The 23,392-nt window shown below is 42.7% G+C and overlaps 1 protein-coding gene across 1 annotated transcript in view; it reads left to right on the top strand.

Annotated features, from left to right (window-relative positions):
• SYT9 (synaptotagmin 9) overlaps nt 1–23,392 on the top strand; it is a gene marked incomplete at both ends in the record, with an annotated part of 134,768 nt that overhangs the window by 95,542 nt on the left and 15,834 nt on the right. The gene's annotated exons all lie outside the window — the stretch shown is intronic.

The raw sequence follows: 23,392 nt of genomic DNA, 5'->3' as shown, positions 1-23,392 counted from the left end.
TGCAGTGTAGACCAGGCTTCTTCAGCACCCAGTCCCTGCAGTGTAGACCAGGCTTCTTCAGCACCCAGTCCCTGCAGGGTAGACCAGGCTTCTTCAGCACCCAGTCCCTGCAGTGTAGACCAGGCTTCTTCAGCACCCGGCTCATGCAGCTGCTTCAGTGCCAGGCTCCACAACCCAGGAGGCCTCTTCAGCACTTGGCTCTGCTGAGCACGGCAGCCAGCAGCACTCGGTGGCCAGCAACTTCTGGCACCCCCTCATTTGGGTTTGTAGCTCAGTGCCTCTAGTGAGGCACCATTACCTGCTGTTCCATAGTCTTTAGAGTTCTCTTTACTTCTTGCTAGCTCATCCTTCATTACTCCAATCCTCTGTCACATTAATAATTCTTTTTTATTATTATTATTATTAGTTAAGGTATTACAAATGTGTCCTCATCTCCCCCATTAACCCCCAACCCCCCCCCCCCCCCACACACACACACACAAACTCATCCTCCCATCCCCCTGTTGTCCATGTCCATTGGTTTGGCTTATATACATGTATACAAGTCCTTCGGTTGATCTCTTCCCCTTACCCCCACCCTCCCCTACTTTCCTTCTGGGGATTGGTAGCCTGATCGCTGTTTCTCAGTCTTTGGGTCTGTCCCTTTTCATCAGTCTATGTTGTTCTCTATAATCTACAAATGAGTGAGATCATGTGGTATTTATCTTTCTCTGACTGGCTTATTTCACTTAGCATAATGCTCTCCAGTTCCATCCATGCTGTTGCAAAAGGCAAGAGTTCCTTTTTTTTTTACCGCAGCATAGTATTCCATCGTGTAGATGTACCACAGTTTTCTAATCCACTCATCTGCTGATGGGCACTTAGGCTGTTTCCAAATCTTAGCTATGGTGAATTGTGCTGCTATGAACATAGGGGTGCATATATCCTTTCTAATTGGCGTTTCTGGTTTCTTGGGATATATTCCTAGTAGTGGGATCACAGGGTCAAATGGGAGTTCCATTTTTAGTCTTCTGAGGTAGCTCCATACTGTTCTCCACAGTGCCTGCACCAGTCTGCATCACATTAATAATTCTTTATATTAAACTTTCCATGCTTGATTTACTGGATGGTTTCTCTCTCCAGTTAAGACCCAGACTGATACAGTGAACTTCTATTAAAAAAATAAAGTAAAATGAGTATGCACTGCCAATATATGCGTATTTTCTTATGAGTTATATTTATGCACTATTTACAAATATAATGAACATGTTAAAACATACACATCCTATATAATAAAACCCTAATATGCAAATTGACCAAACAGTGGAATGACCAGTCACTATGATGTGCACTGACCACCAAGGGGCAGATGCTCAATGCAGGAGCTGCCTTCTGGTGGTCAGTGCACTCCCACAGGGGGAGTGCCACTCAGCCAGAAGCCAGGCTTACAGCTGGCGAGCACAGTGGCGGTGGCGGAAGCCTCCACTGCAGGCAGGTGGTAAGGAGAGAGAGGTCCCAGTCTGCGAGAGCCCCGGACTGTGAGAGGGGATCAGGCCCAAGCCAGCAGGCGGACATCCCTCAAGGGGTCCCAGACTGTGAGAGGGCTCAGGCCAGGCTGAGGGACCCCCCCACACACACACCCCCCCCCCCCGCTTCCCGCCCAGTGCATGAATCTTGTGCACCAGGCCTCTAGTAATTTAATAAGATTAAGATAAAATATTGTATATTAAATATGTTTTAACTATCTTGTTGAGTATAATGGCTTTATACTGTCATTAGCAAACATCCCAAATTATAATATAGACTATGTATCATTAATAATTGTAAATAAATCTCTGCATTTCAAGTAATGTTTTTGATTGGGATTGATGGAAGTTATCTGTGCTTATCTTTATATTAAGTATGAGTAGACTTTCTTTTTAAGATAACAAATAAAGGCAAAGAGAAGTTCTTTTGTTTACTTACCCCACTCCACAGCGCCATACTGCACAGCTCTGGGGTATATGGACCCTCTTTAGACTCCTCTGATCTAAGTCACCTGCTTATCTCCTTTCTAGTATGTTACCTACACCATAGCCATAGTAATTCCCATTTAAAAAAAATGTCACTCTCTTTCTTAAAAACACTCCACTGGCTCCCCGTTGCTCTTATGATAAATTACAAAACATATCAATAGGCCACTTTTGAGCAGGCCACCCGTTTGCAGACATGGAGGTCCCTAGGCCTTGGTGAAGCTGATAGTCCAGACTCTGGCAGGACCAGCCGTGTCTTCTTCCCAGTCTGGTCACCTACTCCCACTCACCTGAGTTGGAGGACACATTGCTGAGCGGTCCTGTACCAGGGCTTTCCTGTTGGATTCCATGTCCTGAGGCTTGGACTTCCTCAAATCAGATACGTGACCCCTTCCTCAGTTCTGAAAAGTTTTTGAATAAGTTGGTAATTCAAGGACCTGCTTCCACATGCTCTCAGCTGATTGGTGTTTTCACCTGTTCTCCTTTTTTCTTTTCTTTTCTTTCTTTCTTTTTCTATCTTTTTTTTTTTTTTTTTTTAGCATAATGCTTTGTGTTTTCCTTTTCTTGGCAAAAAACTGCTCATTTGCTGGGCCCACTGTGTGCTTTACAATTTGTTCTCAGAGGTGGTGGTGCCAGCCTTTGGTGTGCAGGGGCTGTGGAAGTATATCCATCCTCTTACTTGTCACCATCACGTCACCCCCACAGTGACAGCATGGTGCTTGGGAACACTCTCCCCGCCTGCTCTTCCATTGCTCTCTGCCTCAGTTTTCTCACCTGGAAAACACAGCTACCTATGCAGCTGTTGTGAAGAACAAGTGAGTTAGCGTTTGGACTAGTACCTATAATAAAATAGGCATTTCAATAAACACTAATTCTTTCCAAGGTCCCCACCAAGATAAAAAGTACATTTCCATAGGTTTTCTGCCTGCGACTCCTCTCAGACACGTCCATATCTGACCCCACCTGAAACCCGAAAGAGGCGATTTTCTCTTTCCTGCCATCAGACTCCTCAATCTGAGCTTCCCAGCTGGCACAATACAGGACACAGATGTGCCGCAGATGGCTTACAGGTGTGCTGAGATACGATTTCCCCTCGGCTTTCTGGGAGGCCAGATGGGATTCCATTACCTCTGGTCTTACTTCATTACCTAGCCAATTTACCCCAGTGTATACTCCAGATATGGCTTTCTGTGTTTGCCACAACAGAAAATATTAAGAAAGGGTTTCCTTTTACTCTTCCTCTCCTCTCTCTTCTGTTGATCTTTCTGGCCTCAACTCAAATCCCAACTTTTCCTTAAATCCTTTCCTACTTTCCTTACCCAGGAGGAATAGAAGTATCCACCTGAAGCAAGTTACTCCGCTTTCTTCTGCTGCAGCTATTGTCTGATCCATTAATTACACAATTGGACAGATACTGAGACTCCACCTTGGGACATCTCTTCAATGCTGTTCCTGAGTTAAAGAATGGAGAGAGAGCAGTGAAATTGATGGGGCTGGCCTTGGAATGGTACACAGAGGAAAGGAACCTTATCAGGGTTTGCTGGAATCTGTCCAGTGTCACCTGGAGCTGGGATTCCAGGGTTGTTATAAATGACTTACAGTTGTGCTGTTTGTGTTGCTCATGCTGTGTCTTCTCTCCCCAGTAGCTCCTTGGGGTCCCATTCTTTTCCTTGCTAACTTGGGTCTGCCACAGCGAGCCTGGCCCAGGGCCCTGTACAAATAGGAGCTCGTAAAATGCTCCTTATTTGAAACTGATTGCCTTTTCCTTGGATTTTATTTGAGAATCAAACCTAAGTCATTTTAGTAGCATGAGAGTTTCTCACATGCTCCCTAACAGTCTCAGGTCTAGGCTGAGATAGCTGACAGTGGGTTTGGGCCTGTCCATGAGCTGAGGTTGGTCTCTGTGGTTAAAGTCAACAAATACTAATGAGCTTGACAAAGAAGGGAAGAAGCAGTTCCAAGCAGTTCCAGGCTGCTTGTCTGGATCCCAAATGTAGTTGTAGTACAGAAAGAAAGCCTGAAATGTTTGGTGAGTCTACTGTTTGCATCTTCAAACTTGAGTCACCTTTCTCATTTGTGAAATTTAATTTTAACAACTTTTTTGCAACTTGGACATTGAGCATGTAGACCAGTGATGGCGAACCTTTTGAGCTCGGCATGTCAGCATTTTGAAAAACCCTAACTTAACTCTGGTACTGTGTCACATATAGAAATTTTTTGATATTTGCAACCATAGTAAAACAAAGACTTATATTTTTGATATTTATTTTATACATTTAAATGCCATTTAACAAAAAAAAATCAACCAAAAAAATGAGTTCGCGTGTCACCTCTGACGCGCGTGTCATAGGTTCGCCATCACTGATCTAGACCAAGCATGTCAAACTCAAAGGCTAACATGGGCCAAATAAACTAGGCATGCGGCCCACGAGCTTGACATGCTTGATCTAGACCAGTGGTTGGCAAACCGTGGCTCGCGAGCCACATGCGGCTCTTTGGCCCCTTGAGTGTGGCTCTCCCACAAAATACCACATGCGGGTGCTCGTATACAGTGCGATTGAAACTTCGTGGCCCATGCGCAGAAGTCTGTTTTCAGCCTGGGTGAGTATATTTTGAAGAAGTGGCCTTAGAAGAAGTGGGGGGTGTCGGTCGGGTGACGGGAGACGTGGCGCAGGCGGGCCGCGGGATACACAGCGCGGGGGAGGTACATTGTTTTGAGGTACGTTCGCTGAGGTCGACCCCTTCCAACTCTCCCATCCACACTCCTCTATGGATGAGAGAGTTGGAAGGGGTCGACCTCAGCGAATGTACCTCAATCAGATTGAGGACATTTTTAGCAGAGGCCAGCTTAGGAGTACCCTAATTAAGTGAATAACAATGTACCTACCTATATAGTTTAAGTTTAAAAAATTTGACTCTCAAAAGAAATTTCAATCGTTGTACTATTGATATTTGGCTCTGTTGACTAATGAGTTTGCCAACCACTGATCTAGACCATCCCTTGGCAGAAGTGGCTGCCTCTGTATTTCAGTGTCGTAAACTGTGAACAGTTAGCATCAAGGCTGTAGCCTAACAACCCTAGTCTCTTATTCTCTTCCCAATTTATGGAGGAAAGCATGTTTCATATTTTTTCTCAGCTAAAACATGAAAAAAAAAGTTATATTTACTCATTTTCTGTTTTTGCAAGGCTAAAAATATTTTTAAGAACTTAATAGTCTATCATGTTCTGGTAATGTTTGCATTGTTTAACTGTAAGTTGTATATCATTTGCACTTCTGAGAAAATATTGAAACTCCACAAGGCAAGGGGACTCTTTCATTCACCTTTGCTTACCCGAACTCTAGCACCCCATGCCATGCCTGGCATCTCATGGATGACAACGGGTTTTTTTTGTTTATCTCTATATATAAAACCCTAATATGCAATAGACTGAACAGTGGAACAACCGAACAACTGAACAACCGGTTGATATGACATGCTGACCAACATGTCAGGCATCGGCAGCAGGTCGCAAAGCACGGAACATGGTGGGCATTGGCTGCAGCGGGATGGTGGAGCAGGTGAGCGGGGGCGCCAGACCAAGGTGGGAGGCCAGTCGCTTCATCAGGGTGAGCCTCTGGGGGTTACTGAAAATTCTTTGCTCCTGCGCACTATGGTCCAGCCCAGTGCTTGTACGTGCTGCCGGCACTGGCCTTACCTGCACCCACAGCCGACACCGGAGCCGCCACTCATCCCCCATTGCTCAGCGCCATCAGCGGGTGCAAGCGGTGGCTGCAGCCCCAATCACGCCTCAGGGATTCTCCACCTCCCCCTGCTCCTGCGGGGGATCGGGCCGGCAGCCACACCTCGAACCTGACAGTGACGGCCAACTTGCACCCACTGATGGTGCGGAAGATGGGCCGAGACCCGCCCCTATGCCCACCGCAGCCTCGCAGATCACAGTTCCTTTCAAGGTGCACAAATTCGTGCCCTGGGCCCCTAGTTTTTTCATAAATGAATGAATGGCTAACAACTTTTTTTTGCAAAGTATTTTCACCAACAGTTTTTATTAGCTTCTGGTTCTCATTACTTTCTCTCTACCGTCCTTTTCAGAGTATGGTGGGCGTGCTGGGGCTGGGGTCTCCTCTCCGCGTCCTGCATGGAGGGGGAGACTTGAACCAGTTCGAGCAAGCTAGGAGGCGCTTTCGGGATTAAAGAATAATGAAAGACAGACACAAAATAGATTAAAAGCTTGGGCTGGGTGTGGTGCCTGCCCTCTGGAGGGACAGAGCACATAGAGAGAGCGCCAGCTCCGAAAGCTGTTTACTATATACTCGAATTACAGGAAGTTACATCACATCTGGGTGGGCCTTTGACATCATGAGATCCATCCCCTTAACACTGGGAGCAAGAGTCAGACTGAGTGGAGTCCAGTCTTTGCCTGGTTCTGTCCTCAGGGAGTGGTTCTGCACTGGCCCTGAGTCCCAGCTGACGTAAATTAAGCCAAGTGTATTCTAACGGCCCTTAACATCAGTTTTAATTTTTCTAATGGTTTTAATTATTGTTTTAGTTAGTGTGGATGGACCTCCCAGGTTTTTCCTGTTACCATAATTTTTTTTTTTATAACCTAATAGGCAAACTGAATATAGCAGGATGATTTTGACATAATTCGTGTTTCTTATATTAATGAAGATAAACATCTTTGTGTGTGTTGGTTGACCATTTGTTTTTCTTTGGTGACTTGTCTGTTTCTTTCATTTGTTTTTGTATTGGGATTTACTTTTTTGCTTAGAAATTTTTAAGATCTCTTGGAAGTTAAAAGTGTCAGCCTTGGTTGCTTTTTGACATTGGCAGATGCGTGTGTGTGATGTTCCACCATTGGAGATTCTTCCTTTGGAGCTGGGCTTGGAAAGGCCCTCCCATACCACCCTCACTCCTGATATTGCAGAAATCGCCTGTAGTAACACCACCAACATCAAGAGCCAGCATTTACTGAGTACCTAACCATTTGCCAGGTCCTAACAATGTTTGTACATGTTATCTTCTTTATTCATCACAAAAGCCTTATGAGGCATATGATATCATTATATCTCATTTTACAAGTGAAGAAACTGAGACACAAAATGGTCAAGTGACTTGTTCAAGGTCACAGAGAGAGGGGCAGAGCCTGGAGTCAAACCCAGGCAGTCTGATTTCAGAGTCTGAATACAATTGGAATGAATTTGGTACACATACATGCTTGTGATCTTAACTAATTTCTTCAACTAATCAGTTATATCAACCCCAACTGAATAAAACAGCCTTTCTAAATTACCGATATCTATACTAATAAAAGGGTAATATGCTAATTAGACTGGATAGACTGGACGTCTTCCGGATGTCATTTTGGACATCCTTCCTGACAAAGCCAGGGGAGTGGCCAGCCTGCAAACCCTCGGCAGCTCCAAGCCCAGGCCAGCCCTGCCACTCAGCGGCAACCCCCACCCCGATCAGGGGCATGGCCAGCCTGAAAACCTCTGGTGGCCCCTCACCCAGGCTGGCCCTCCCCCCAACCCCAGCGGGGACCCTCATCCTGATCAGGGGCATGGCCAGCCTGCAAACAGCTGATGGTCCCTCGCCATGGCCGGCCTCAACCCCCTAGCGGGGACCCCCTACCCCCATCCAGGGCCCTGTTTAGGGCAGGCCAGCCAGCCCTCACCCATGCACCAGGCCTCTATGCTATATAATAAAAGGGTAATATGCAAATTGACCCTAACAGCAGAACGACCAGAATGACCACTTGACCAGTCACTATGAAGCACACTGACCACCTCTTGGTCCCTTTCCCCGGCCAGCAGGCTCCGATCGCCTAATGGCCACCCGTGGTGGGGGTGGGGCCAGCAAGCGGGCTAGAATAGCCAACCTCTCAGTCCCTTTCCCCAGCCGTCAGGCACTGATCACCCGATGGCGAATGGGTAAACGGCGGGGGGGGGGGGGGGGGGGCGGGGCCGGCTGCAGGGAGCTGGCCCTGATCATAGGCTAGGCCTAGGGATTGTACCCGTGCATGAATCTCATGCACCAGGCCTCTAGTTTTCATATAAAAAATACTCATGTTAAACTTTTGTGCAGTTTTCATATTTGAGCCTTATACATCATCACTACACCACCTTTTAAAACCCACTTTTGACATTTGATGCATTAGCTGATAATGATTTTGAGACCTATTTCAAGTGGCATTGCTAAAACGGATCAGTTTCAGGAGAACCTTCATTTTCATTTGATTAGTGGCATTTATATAATTGATATAATTGATTAAAATTGTGTGTCATTTTATCCTTATTTTGAAGACAGACACAATAGAATACTTGTTGTATGAGCCCATTAATGTAGAATTCAGAAAAGGCAAATCTATTGAGATTCAAAGCAGATTAGTGGTTGTCTAGGACTGGGGTGGGAAGGGGGAGTGACTGTAATTGGGCATGAAATTTCTTTTTAAGGTGATGCAAATGTTCTGAAATTAGATTGTGGCGATGGTTGCAAATTTCTGTAAATGTAGTATTAAAATTCATTGAATTTTAGCCCTGGCCAATGTGTTTAGTGGTTAGAGCATTACCCCTCCCACCCCACACTGAAGGGTTGTGAGTTCCATCCTCTGGGCATGTGAGGTAGTCAACCAATGGATGTGTTTCTCTCACATGGATGTTTCTCTCTCTCTCTCTCTCTCTCTCTCTCTCTCTCTCTCTCTCTCTCTCTCTTTCTAAAAATCAATGGAAAAAATATCCTTGGGTGAGGATTAACAAATCTCTCTATATATAAAAGCCTAATATGTTCAGTGTTGGACTGAGTGGTTGACCGATCGGCCAGTCACTATGATGCGCACTGACCACCAGGGGAAGACACTCCAACTGGCAGGTTAACTTACTGCGGGGGTCCAGCAGATCAGGACTGGGTGAAACAGGGCCAGACATGCCCTGGAGCCCTCCCCACGGTCCGTCCCCAGCAGCCAAACTTCTGCAGGAACTAGGCGATTGCCGGCCAGGTGGAGGGACCCCACCCATGCACAAATTCGTGCACCAGGCCTCTAGTACATAATTAATAAATAAATAAATAAACAAACAAACAAATAAATAAATAAAATTCATTGAATTTTACATTTAGAACTTTATGATGCAGATTATGTCTCAGCAAGGCAATTAAAAAACTGACCTATACCCCACTCAAACACACACCGAAGATGGGAACTTGAGAAGTGCTGATATGAAGCATAAAGTATAAGCATCAAAACAGTATTGAAATTGGGATAAGTATAGAAATAATTAGAATTTGAAAGCAGTTCACTGTTATCCTCAAACAGATGTGCTCTTACACGTAGACTGTTAATTCTAGGACCTATTGTGAATGAAAGAAAATGTTGGGAACATATTGTTAAAACTTGTGTGGTTAGGATTTTAATAGCATTTACGTTCTCAGAGAATAGAAATCCCTTTGTAATATCTAAGTATGTTTTTCAGTTTTATACATTTGTATTCCGTATGTTTTTATGAGATAATTATGTACCAAAGTAGGGGACTGTCTGTATGCTTTGGTCTATTTTTGTACTCAATGTTTTTTTCTTCTATTTTTTCTAACTTTCCTGCTAGCAATATGCTGATATTATAATTATAGCATTTTTTGCTATCTAGTAAGACAGATTTCCCATCTTATTTTTATAAATGATAAAAAGATTGGTTGTTTCACCCATTTAATCTTGCAAGTAAAGCCTTTATATCATTTAGGAAAGATGTTTAAAAATGAATGATGACATTTCTTTGGATTTTAGTTATATTTAATACAACTTTGGTGTGAATGAATATCTTTATAATATTAAATATTCCCATCAGCAAATATAGAATATCTACATTTACCCCAGTCTTTTCATTTAATAGCATTTTGTATAATTTCTTTGTGTGGATTCATTACATTTCCTTGTAAGGTTTTTTTATTGTGTACTTTATATTTTTGCTACCATTGAAAATGAGGTATCATCATTTTTTAAAATCTGTTTTATTCACTGCTCCATATAGAAAAGACTTTTAAATGGAGATAATTTTCAGTTGATGAAATGCATAGATCTTAAGTGCTCACCCAGTATGAGTTCTGACACTTGTGTTCACACATGTCACCATCACCCAAAGCAAGGTATCGAGTGTTTCCGTCATCCAGCAAGTTCATTATGCCCTGGTCTAGGCAACCCCTCCACTCCTACCCCAGCAGCAGCCGATTTCTGACTTCTACTACCATGACTGCCTCTTCTTATATGTCAGACTTTTGTGAGAAGGGGAGTTCTTTTGCTCAACAGAATTTTTGATATCCATCCATGATGGGAAGTATATTAGTAGCATGTTCCCTTTTTTACCGCGTAATATTACACTGCAGGAGTACAGCAGAATTTGTTTATCCATTCTCCTGCTTTTGGACATATGGGTTGTTTCTAGTGTTGGTGGGGTTTTTTTCCTTGTTTGTTTTCGTTTGGGGCCGATATGAATACAGCTGTTGTAAACATCCTTACACAAGTTGATGCGTGGACATGTGCTTTTAAATTTTTCTTGGATAAATACCTAGGAGTAAAATGCCTTGGTCACGGGGTAGATATATGTTTATAGAAAACACACACAGTTTTTCAAAGTGGTTGTACTGTTCCAAATTCCGAGCAGCAGAGCATTTGAGGACAGTGGCCGCATATCCCTGCCAGTATTTGGTGCTGCCATCTTTTAACTTGAGCCTTCGTGATGGCTTTCCTTCGTGACTGCTGATGTCAGGCCCCTCTTCTTGCTTGTCATATACCTTCTGTGGTAAAATTTACATTTTAGCTTTTTGCCCATTTTTATTGAGTTACCCTTTGGGATTTATAGAACTTTTTTATTTTTACATACTTATTATTGAGCTACTTGTTTCATTATTTCCAGTTATTATTTGCTTGGATATAAACAATCATATCTTGTGTGCAGATCATATATTTGCTCCTTTTTTTGCAATAATTTTACCTTTTCTACATGTTTCTCATGTATGACACTGACTGCCACTTCACAAACTATTGAGTAATGGGAGTGATAGCCGGGCTTCTTGTCCTGATCTTGGATTTGATGATAATGAACTTTGTGTTACCTTATTGTTTTATTGGATATTGAATGTTATCTAATATCATTTCCATTGAGATGTTTGCGTGACTTTTCTTCTTGATCCACTAATGTGATTTACTAATTTTGAAACATCCATGTCTCTTGGAATAAATCCTACTTATTCAAGATGTGTTACTAGTATGGATAGATTTTATTTGTTAATGTATTATATAGGCTTTTTCAACTATATCATAGAAGAATTGGCCTATAGTTTGTTTGTTGCTTTTTTGTTATTGGTTTTGTGGAGGTGCTTGCTTCTTTGGTGCATCTTTCCCAGATATTTGTTTCGAGGTTATACTGACCACAATGAATGTTATATTTTTTCCTCTGAAATATATTCCCATCCCCCTATCAGTTTTACCCTTGATTGATTTCCTTCATCGCATACATCTTCTTCCTATGTTGTTACTGTCCAGTGCTGAGCTCCGGAGGTTCCCAAGCCCCCGACTCACTTGCTCTGGGTCCCGCTGCTGCAGGTATAGGCGTTGTCAGCACCCGTGGCTGCCCTGAGTTGTTGAGGTTTGCAGTTTATTTTGGAGTGAGTGCTTGTGCACTAAGTCCGAAGGCATTTCATGAGAACATCGAGGGCGGCAGCAAGATGAGCTCACATTGACCCTGAGCGTGAAATTGGTTACATTCTATGAAATTGCTGATAGTCCCCCATTTTTTACTACAAAAGTGGCAGCTTCACAGAATTCAAGCTCATAGTTGGACTCTCTCCTCCCGGATGTCTGGAAGCACCTGGAGGCTGGGGAAGTATTCACTTCTTCCCTGTTAGAGACCCTGGAGTGAGAGGCCTGCAGTGGGTGTGATGGGGCCCTGGGAGTGGGGGCAAGGCTTCCTGATGACCATTTTCAACATCCTTTTTACATTTCTCTAGATTGCCCTAGAGGGCTTTGCTCTGATACCCAGAGTTCCTGGGAGAGTCTTCAGTTAGGCCCCTACTGTAAATCTTCCTAGACACAAGGAGCACCCTACCATCCACTTCAAGATCTGACAAGATGAGTAGCAGAAACGTGTCTACAGTGGGAGCAATGGTTAATTCAATGACCAAGTAAAATACTTCTTAATGATTAAAGAGACCTTGTAAAATCCAAGACAATCAAATTCTAAAGCAATTAGCTAAAAATAGTCAAAGCGTAGATTGAAGGTTTATTGCAATGGCCTCTCACTGGTTATTTGCCTTCACCTCTGCCCCGCCCCTCCTTTAGTCTGTTCTCTACACAAAAGCTAGAGGGATCCCTTCACCTTTATGGTTGGTTATTGTCACATTTTTGTCCCAAATCCTTTGATGACTTCCATTTCATCAGAATAAAAGCCAGAGTCCTCCGGGATTTGGACCCCTCCCCCCATTATCTCTGACATCATCCCCTACTAATCTCCCAAACATTTTCTCCCCTTTGACTACACTGGAGCCTCCTTTCTGATGTTCAGACACACTCTGGCCTCAGCGCCGTGTTCTCTGCCTGAACCACTCCTCCTAGATACCCATGTGCCTTGCCTGCTTCATCCCTCCCTTCCTCTTCTTTCAAATGTCATCATCTGATGTCTTCCCTGACCATCCTATGTAAGGTGGAATTTTCTTACACCACCTCCTATTTCCCTGTATTATTTTAGTAACACTTTTCACCATTTAACATACAATATAGTGTACTTAGGTAATTTGTTTATTGTCTTAGTTCTAGAATGTCAACTCTAATGACAACTGCACCATCGCAATGATTCTTATCTTTTCCCCCTCTTTGTACTCTCAGCACTTAGTACAGAGCTGGGTACATGGTCGGTATCGAACACCTACTAGTACTCATTGAATAAGTGAATACGTTTAAAATGAAGACTTCTTCTGAGATGTGCCCAAGTTCTCCCTGCCCCCTGCAGAGCTGCCTTTGTTCCTGTCCTGGGTGAATGGGAACTATGCCTTTTAGAGAGAGGAGAGAACCCCAACACCACATAGATTGAGTTGTGACTCTAGGGAGGGGGGTGGTCAGGGAAACCTCAGTGTCTGGGTTTGTCACCCAGATCATCCCACCAGGCAGAATGACCAAGAAGGAGACTCTGTGGCAGTTGACTTACTCTTCCTGGAAATGCCTGTGAGTCTCAAATGGAACATTGGATGTTGAAAACTGAAGATCCTCTTCTGAGCCCTGGGAGTTGGAGTGGGAGGTTTGTTCTAAAATTCTAGCCTCTCTTACCCAGAATTCTGAAAGGTTTGATTGACACGTTCTACAAATCCCTACCTTTGAATGGAGACTTAGGGATGGAGAAAACACATTGAAATGAAAAGAACCTTCAAATCTATTTTCTTTTTTAAATATTGTTTTGTATTAGTTTTAGGTGTACAGCACAGCAATTGGAAAATCACATACTTTACAGGTGTTCCCCCCAATATTTCCAGTATTGACCTGGCACCATACATAGTAATGACTACAGTATTATTGACTATATTTCCTATGCTGTACATTACATCCCTGTGACTATTTCGTAACTACCAATTTGTATTATGAACTCCTTCACCTTTGTTATTCAGTCGCCTGAAACTCTTCCCCTCTGATAACCACCAGTCTGTTCTCTGTTTCTATGAATCTTTCAGTTTTTCCAAATCCGTTTTGACACTGGTGAATTTCGTGACCACAGGCAATTTGTTCAACCGCTTGGGTGGTATCTGATAACTGTCTGTAGGTCCCAGGGCATGCCTATTAAAAAGGATCTCTTATTGGTTTTCTTTCCTGTGTAATTTTATCCACGGCCTAGGAAATTTTTGTAGCCCCATGTGTCTCCTTTATTAGCTTATAGATGAGGAAGTGAGAGCGTCTTCAAATGGGAGTAGACGGATGGAGAGGAGTCCTCACTCTGTGCTTTCCCTAACCTATCAGGCTGTCCCTTTAGAGCAGCGGTTCTCAACCTGTGGGTCGCGACCCCTTTGGGGGTCGAACGACCCTTTCACAGGGGTCGCCTAGGACCATTGGAAAACACTCATAATTACATATTGTTTTTGTGATTAATCACTATGCTTTAATTATGTTCAATCTGTAACAATGAAATTGGGGGTCACCACAACATGAGGAACTGTATTAAAGGGTCGCGGCATTAGGAAGGTTGAGAACCACTGCTTTAGAGACTACTGCTACTCATTCGCTGATGCATTGCGCTTACTAATTATGGACCTACTCTGTGCCAGAGGTGTGGGAGGGACACTGATAATGAGTTAACTCATATATTTCAGATACGGTGCTTAATGCTTTACATATATTAGTTAATTTAATTTCTGAGAAGAAGAAAAAGAAAAAGATAGAGGTAGACTATTCTCATTGTCTTTACTGGAAGTGCTTCTGAGCTGCCCCTGGTTCCACCTACACTAACCTTCATTGTAGCATAATCTCTTATTCCCCTGAGGAGCTCTAGGAGATGTTAGTGGACACAGAGGAAATGGTCTGATGTTTGTATGTGAAGGAAAGGCAGAGCTTCTTTTGCTAAAGCCCCATTTGCCCTAGTTCTTAAATAGGGTTCAGTCAAGGCAGCTTCCTTCTCTTTTCTTCTTTTCCCCACTAGCTGCAAAGGCAAAAGCAATTTGGAGCAGATAAAAGGTGTGAGAAGGTCAGCCCTGAAGGTGGAAACATTGTGTGGTAAAGGGAAGAATCTGGAGACTTTTAGCTCCAAGTTCAGCTCCTCCAAGTTTCCTTAAGTCTCCACCGCACACAAAGAGGGAAAACTGGGCCACCTTCCCCTCAACTGTCCTCTTAGACCAGTGGTTCTCAATCTTCCTCATGCCGCGACCCTTCAATACAGTTCCTCCTGTTGTGGTGACCCTCAACCATAAAATTATTTTCGTTGCTACTTCATAACTGTAATTTTGCTACTGTTATGAATGGTAATGTAAATATCTGATATGCAGGATGTATTTTTATTGTTACAAATTGAACATAATTAAAGCATAGTGATTAATCACAAAAACAATATGTAATTATATATGTGTCTTCCGATGGTCTTAGGAGACCCCTGTGAAAGGGTCGTTCAACCCCCAAAGGGGTCACGACCCACAGGTTGAGAACCGCTGTCTTAGATCCTCTTGGGCTATGTTAGGGCTTCCCACTCGGGAATGCTATAGGCTTTACAGCCACGCTGCCTGGTTGTGGGGTGACTCCAACACTAACTAACTAGCTGTGTGACCTGAGGCAGGTTGCTGAACCTCTCTGACCCAGGGTTCTCCTCTGTAAAATGGCCAGGGTCTCAGATAAAAGTTCCAAAAGGAAGAAGATATAGCTCCCACCTTCAGTAGCTCACAGTCTAACAGTCATATCTCTAATTTCATGTGGTGATAGAAATATGGACACAGGGCTGCCAGTGCAGAGAGCACGGGCTTGGGGAGACCTGGAGGTTGCACAGAGAGAACAACTTGCAAGCTGGGTCTTCAAAGATACAAAAGAACATTTTCCAGCAGAGAAGTGAGCAGATTCATTCCGGAAGAAGAAACAGCACTTAAAGGAATGGAAGTAATAAGGAATGTGTTGGGAGTTAAAAATAGTTCCCACTGGTTGGGGAATTAGACGTGTTAGAGAAACAAAAGGACACGTTAGGAGAATAACAGTTGGAGAAGTCACCTTTTATAGGGTATGCCAACAGGTTCACATTTTAACCTAAGAGCACCCAGGATCTGTTGAAGGATTTAAGTAAGGAGTGAAATGATCAGATCTGTGTTTATGTGGAGAATGGATTAGAAGAGGTAGAATTGCCCCTGAACAATCTTTCCGAGACTGATGCAAAGGACATGAAGAGGAAGAGTTGTAATCAAGATGCATTTTGGAGGCCCAATGAAATGACCCAGTGACTCATGTACTGCTAAGCTCTGAGAGTTCATTAGTAATAGGGATGGAGGGACAGTTGATGGGGACAGAACTGGGGTGGGATGCCTAGTGCGCATCCCCAGTAAAAGGTTAAACACACCTGTGATTATCTGTGGAGTAGATCTCCATCCAGGGGCAAATAAAAATAATGTGTTTTCCTTTCTGATTGCTCATACCACTGAGCATGTTGGTTTCGTTCACTCACTGCCAGGCTTCTCTTTAGAAGACATCGTTGCTAGAGAATTTCATCCTCCCATCTCCCCTAAATTATGTGAATTCTTAGTTTTGATGGAAATTTTCAGGATGACAGTGAGGCTTAGGATACAGGGTGAATTCATAATTATTGCCAACTCATCTTAATGTTTTCTTCACGTCAGTGAAACACGAGGCAGCAGTCAGAGCCAGCAGACCATGCCCAAGGTTCTAAGGATGCTCTGATATTCCCAAATGAGAACAAATTTTCCTTTCCAATTACTTCTGTTTTTTTTCTATTGAGAATTGATGGATCTATAAAAAGTCTTTTCAGAATAGATTATTTACATTCAAATTAAATATTAAAGCCTTTTCTGTGGCCCTTTAACTTACGAAATCTGCTGTCTTTGTTTTCACCAAGGACACTCTTTCTGTAGACATAGGGGAAATGGGGGCATTAAAAGGTCACCTGTGAATCTCTATTTATTAGGGAAGCGTGTTAAGAAAGAATAAGAAGGTTCAGAAGGACCTCAGTACTCAAACTCCCTATGTGAAGTGCATCAAGGCTGGGAATTCACCTCCTTTTCCCCATGCCCGTAACGGAATGGAAGTAATTAGGAAAGCATGGGGAGTTAAAAATCGTTCCCACTGATTGGGGAATTAGATGTGTGGGAAAGATAAAAGGACGCACGGGACGCACGGTCCTGGGATGCTGAGCTAAGCATTGTGTCAGTAGCCCTAATCGTTTCTGACCTTCCAGGCTCCAGGTCCTCCCCTGAAATACAGCGGCCCCGTCCGCCAAGTTCTGTCTCCTAAATCACACTTCCGGCGACACGATTGCTCTGCTCCAAAGCTTTGTCTCCTCCTGCCCACAGGGAAATTGCAGGATATTAGGGCTGGGACAGGCTTTACTTGATACTCAATTCTTCTCTAAAGCAGAGAAACCTACCAAACGCACAGGGAACTGATCGCCCTCAGAGACAGGCTATGGTGTGGGACTGGGAAAGAGAAGACTATTCTAAGTCTTCCTGTGGCTCCCACTTGTCGGTTCTCGTTCTTATCCTTGGAACCACTGAGAACAAGGTTCGTCCCTCCTCGGGTGACACCACTCCAGGTGTGTGCTGACAAGAACCTTGTCTTTCTTGCATCTTTTCCAGAAAGCTTTCAGCTGTCCTCTGCTCCTCGTTCACCCCGCCCCTCGCGCATGGTCTCGTTGCTGGTCTCTAAAATGAGGATGCTCAGGGCAAGATTCATGTTTTGGGTGTGTTGTGGCTGCTGTACACCCTCCCTCTCTAGCCTATACCCCTATTGATGTAGCTTAAAGCAAAATTAGTTTCTGGTGGCTGTATCACATTTTGATTCAAAATACGCTTGAGCCATAAGCCTTTTATTTTCACACCCATTAGGTTACATCTTCTTAAGAGGTGGCAGCTACTTCAGAGGTTGCATCATTGACTTTTGAGGCCCTCAAATAATTTATCTTGATGAATTTATATTGTTAGGCTTTATCCACGTCACCTTCCTGCCACGCTTTTGATGAATCTTGATTCTGGATTCCAGTGTACTTATTCTACCTATTGTGTCATACCCAAATTTTATGTCTTCTTCTAAGTTATTGATAAAATCACAGAACTGGATAACACCCAACCACCCTTTAGTTACAGTTGTCCAACTGAATACGGATTCACAGCATTTTACTGTCTTTCAGCCTCAATTGACCCAGATCCTCTATAAGGTGGTCAGATGCTGTGCTGAGGTCCACATTGACTGTGTCTACAAAAGGACTCAGATGTGTGAGTCAGAGCGCCCAAATCAAAAAAAAAAAAACAAAAACAAAGTGTGTGAGTCGAATAATATCACCTGTTTGTAATGAAGCCATAAAAAACTCAGTGATATTTTTTAGGGCCTCCAAAACCGTACTTTTAAAGTAACTGATCTTGGGGGATGGGAGTGGGTCAATGGGGGAAAAAGGAGACACATGTAATGCTTTCAACAATAAAGAATTTAATTTTTTTAAAAGCATAATTATAAAAAAATAAAAACATAATCGATTTTGATAACATGTCTGAGAAAGCACTGAGCATAATTTCCCAGGAAGAGGCTCAGCTCATAACTCTGGGTCCATGGTCTCCATCTCTGCCAGTTAGGGCCCCGGCCACTGTCTGTGGTGAAGCTCTGTCTAGATCAGCCGTGGGCAAACTACGGCCCGCGGGCCGGATCCGGCCCATTTGAAATGAATAAAACTATTGAAATAAAAGGCCGTACCCTTTTATGTAATGATGTTTACTTTGAATTTATATTAGTTCACACAAACACTCCATCCATGCTTTTGTTCCGGCCCTCCAGTCCAGTTTAAGAACCCATTGTGGCCCTCGAGTCAAAAAGTTTGCCCACCCCTGGTCTAGATGGTCAGTTCCTTGGGGTGCAAGCCAGTCTCCAAGCTCTCCCTTTGCCCCCCAGTGCTGAGAACAGCTGAGCACCTAGTAAGCCCAAAGTGATATTTATCATTCTTCTTATCATTGAATTCTTGTTTGTGTTATTGTTATTGTTATTATCTATCCTATCTGCCATTGCAGCTCTGGGACACAGCTGGTTTCCTGGGCGGTGAAGATGTGACAGCCACCAGGTCATGCTCTAGAAGCCTCTGAGGGAACGATCCAGTCATGTGGGCATTAGGGGACTGCCACGTCCTCTCCACGGGTGGAACCAGTCCTTTTCTGACGCTCTCTCTGTGTACCTACCAGTGCACTGGCCCAGAATGGGAATCCCACACTCAGAGGCATGTGGCGGTGCAGGCATGAGGCTGCGCAAGCAGTCAGCAGAGGCTGCCTTCTCTCTGGAGCAGCTGTGAGCCATAGAGAATCATGTGCAATGAGCACATCATAGCAGCCATCTGCCTCACGGATTCACTTCTCCTTTTGCTTTAGCTGTTCTGCAGTAGTTCATGTGAGAGAGGTGATGGTATCTTGGAATAGGGTAGCCCTATAGAGAAAAAGAAATCTGAACAGAATCTAGATGTTTCTGGAGAGAGAAATAACATGGCTTGCAGCTGTGGGAGGGTGACAGACGAGGAGGGATGAAGATATGATGACTACCAGATTTTGAGCTTCAGTCTTTGGCAGGATGTTTTTATCAAACTGAGATGATGAAGACTTGGGTAGGAAGGATGGGTGGTAGGGGATGGAATCAGCTTCATTTTTGAAATAGTAAGATTGAGATGCCTGTTAGGCAATTTGGATGTATGAGTCTATAATGCAGGGGAGAGATTGGGATGGAGATGTAAGTGTTGGCGTCATCCATACATCAGTGGTGTTTTAAACCAGGGAACTGGATAAGATCAGATAAGATATTGACGTGAATGTTTTTTAGTCCACCACAAAGTGCTTTACATACTTGTGATGCTATTCTCCTGCCAGTTCCCAGCTGAACATATCATTAGTCAAAGCAAATAATTTCTATTGTAGGGGCAGTCCTATGGAATCAGACCTAGAACAATCTGAGGGAGCAACTCAGAGAAGGAAAAGGCGTGGGCTGATCATAGCCCTCTCTCCACACCCTGTGAGGGCTGCTGGGTTCACGCATGCCCCAGCACCAGCTCAGAAAGTGTCATCCTCCAGGCACACTTCCAGTGCAATTAATCACGTTAATATCTATAAATAAAGTGCCATCAACAGTTACTTTAACAGTGCATGCCAATTACTGGTAAGCTCTGTCGCTGAAAATGGGTGTTTTTGCCAATTTTGTCATGTCCGGGGCAAGTATTAGGAATACAGTTGGAGTTTCTGAGAAAATAGAACGATCAAATCGTTAACAGCTTCCATGTTACAGGTAGGCCAAGTGTGGGCCAGCGGTGTGATTATTACAGGTGAGGATCAATGACACTTGAGAGAAAGATTGCAACTCATATTTCCTCTCCACTTGCTAAATAATGATTTTTTTTCTGCAGTATCTCACAGGGTTTTGTTTTTGAAAGAGACTTTGTAATAACAGGATTTCTCAGTGAGTCGACAGTACTGAAGATTGGGGGTGGTAGTGACCAGATGTCCCATTGTGTGGTGGTGGCTCACTGGAAATTTGATCCAAAAGCCCCAACAAGGTGGGATATTGAGGCTGCAGCAAATATCCAAGGACCCTTGCACCACCTGCATTTGCATATCAATTCGTTAAATTAAAAAATATTGACTGGCATAGTCTTGTGTCAGCCACCGGGAGAGGTGGATATGTGGGACTTGGACGTGAAGAGTACACAGACCAGTGAGGCTGAGAAACGTAATCAAATGCATTAGTCATAATAGATACCACATATTTGGTAGTTACTGCACACATATGTTTTCTCATTTAATTTTTAAAATAACTCTATACTTTAGATATTATTTCCAGTTTCCAAATTAGGAAGCAGAACAGAGAAACTGAGAAGTTATGGAGTTTATCTAAGATTGCGTCATAGTAAGTGAGGAGCTAAGACTTGAACTCAGTTTTGATGAGTTTCACTTTATGTATAGGCTTCAGGGCCTTAAAATACCAATTAAATCATCATCCTGCTTATACCCAACCTCAATTCCCACCCATCAGAAGCAAATACTTTCAACTACTTTGACTGTTGGTGGGAAAGCAGATGGGTGCAGCCACTGTGGAAAACAGCATGGTGGTTCCTCAAAAAAATAAAAAAATGAAACTGCTTTATGACCCAGCGATTCCACTTCTGGATATATAGCCAAAGACACCTCCATATATTTTTTAAATGCTTTATTTTTAGTGTTAGGTTTCTATTGAATTTTATTATGGAAGATGAGGCTTTAGCTCACAAGCTCGCTACACATACTTCCCTCCCCCATCTTCTCAAAAGTTATGTCACAAATTTGTGGAGATAATGATTCATGTCTATATCATTATTGCGTAAACTTCGTTTAGAGCTGAACCATGTAGTGTGCTGTGATTGCACTGTGTCTTTCCCCCCAGGAGTTGGTGTTTGTATCTCTAGCCTGGCTCTTTCTGCTGATCTTTGTACTCCTATCTACTTGGCTACCTGACTTCCCCATTTTGATCTCACATTTAATGGACCCAAAACTGAGTTCCTGATCTCTCCCGTGGCCTCTTCCATTTAGAAATGAAGGTTAATGGCAATTCTACCTTTCCATTAACTCAGGGCAAAAATACTGGAATTTTTCTTGGTTCCTCTCTTTCTGTCATTTAATCTATTAGAAAATCCTGTTTTATCTTCAAAATTGGATGACTTCTCACTATCTCTCCTGCTTTCTCTGGACCAAGTCACCTCACCTGTCAACAGGTTCATTGCACCAGTCTCCTAACTGATGGCTCTGCTTCTGCCCTGTCCCCTCAGACTGTTCTCAACAGAACAGCTCAGGCGATCCTATTAAGTAAAGTCCCACTGTGCTACTTTCCTACTTCAGTCCTTTTAATGGCTTCCATTCCCGCTCAGAGCATAAGCCAAAATCCTTCGATAACCTACATAACCTGGTCTCTCACCTCATTATTTTTACCCTCTCTCTTTTCCACTATCTCCTTTCCCTTCCTCAGACATAGCAGCTCCCTCCCACCTCAGGCGTCCGCACTTGCTCCTTGGTCTGTGTGGAGTCTTCCCCAGGAGCTGCATGACTAGCTTCCTCACCTCTTTTCTCCAGGCCCTCACTCGAAAGGCACTCTCTTGTGAAGCCTTCCATTTAACATTTTATTTAACCCCTCAACACTGCTTAACCCCTTTCTCTACTTCCCCCCTCCCATTTCATTATACATGTGTGTTATATATGTATATATGTATAATTGATTTTATGAATTTATCTTGGTTTTATCTGCCATGTGTCGATGTGTGTGTTCATGCAGCTATCACTAATTCATCCCAAACTCTCTCAGGTAGTCGTTTCTTGTAAGTATATCACGTTTCATTTCTTTCTGTAGAGGACAGCTTTTTAGAGCAGAGAGCAGGGAGTGGTGTGGAGAAGCAAATGAAGAAAACCAATGCATCAGACAAATGTTCATACGCACATGAGCCCATTCCTGATATCTGTATGCAACTCCATTGTTTTATTTGACCTGCACAAATGCTGCACTAGTCCAGTCCATTCTGGACACTAATTCCACAGCATTCTAATAAATCTTCCTATCCAGGAAAGTAAGGTCTCCCAATTTGTTCTTCTTCAAGAGAATCTTGACTGTTCTTGGCACTTTGCATGTCCAAATACAATTTAGGATCCATTTGTCAAGTTGTAATGTGATTGGAATTTAGCCTGTATATCTGTTTGGAGGATATCTTTATAATATTGAGCCTCCCATTTTATGAACATGGTATATCTCTTCATTTATATAGAACTTCCTTAACTTTACTCAATAATCCTTTATTATTTCCTGTAAAGGAATATTGGCTATTTTGGGGTAAATTTACTCCAAGATACTTGATGTTTTTGATGCTATTTTAAGTGAGTTTTTGGTTCTATTTTTATTTTTTACCTTTATTTCCTAGTGTGGAAAAGTGAAATTTATTTTTGTTCACTGACCCCATATTCATCTATCTATAATTCATCAACAACCATGCTTATTAATTCCAATAATTTGTAGAGGTTTTATTTTTATTATTTCTTTACACATGTCATCTAACAATGACAGAATGATTTCTTTACTCAACACTTTATACCTTTTATTTCTTTTTATACCTTATTTCACTATCTAGGGCTTCACATACAATGTAGAAGTAGTAATATGTCTTAATTTTAACATTAATTGAGAAGCTTTCCACATTTCACCATTATGTACACCATCACTTTAGCCTTCTTTTTAGATGCCCTTCATCAGATAAGTAATACCCCTTCCATGTCTGGTGTTTTAAGCTTTTAACATAAATAAATGCTTGATTTTAATCATAATTTTCTATTTTCATTTTATTATTCTTTTTATTTTGTTACCTTAGAGAATTATGTTTTTAAAATTTTCATATGTTAATTCAACCTTATAAACTTGAGATAAAGCACATCTGTTAGTAGTAACATATTATTATTTTGGGGGCTGCAGGACACCCGGATGCCCCAAGCCTGAGGCTGACGCTGCCAGGATCATGGGAGGAGGAGACTTCACTGTCCTCTTTTTTATCTACTTAATTTATTTTGTCTTTGTCTTAATTTTTTAATAAAACTGTTGGCCTACTAATATATATATATATATTTTCATGTTTTTCTGCATTCAGTTTTCTAACATTTTGTTTTATTTTTTAATCTCAGTTCAAATATAATTGGTCTATAAT

The sequence above is a fragment of the Myotis nattereri genome (genome assembly GCF_964212035.1).
Source record: "Myotis nattereri genome assembly, chromosome: 9".
In the NCBI taxonomy this organism is placed as follows: Eukaryota; Metazoa; Chordata; class Mammalia; order Chiroptera; family Vespertilionidae; genus Myotis; species Myotis nattereri.
This window is presented reverse-complemented; position numbering and strand designations above follow the sequence as displayed.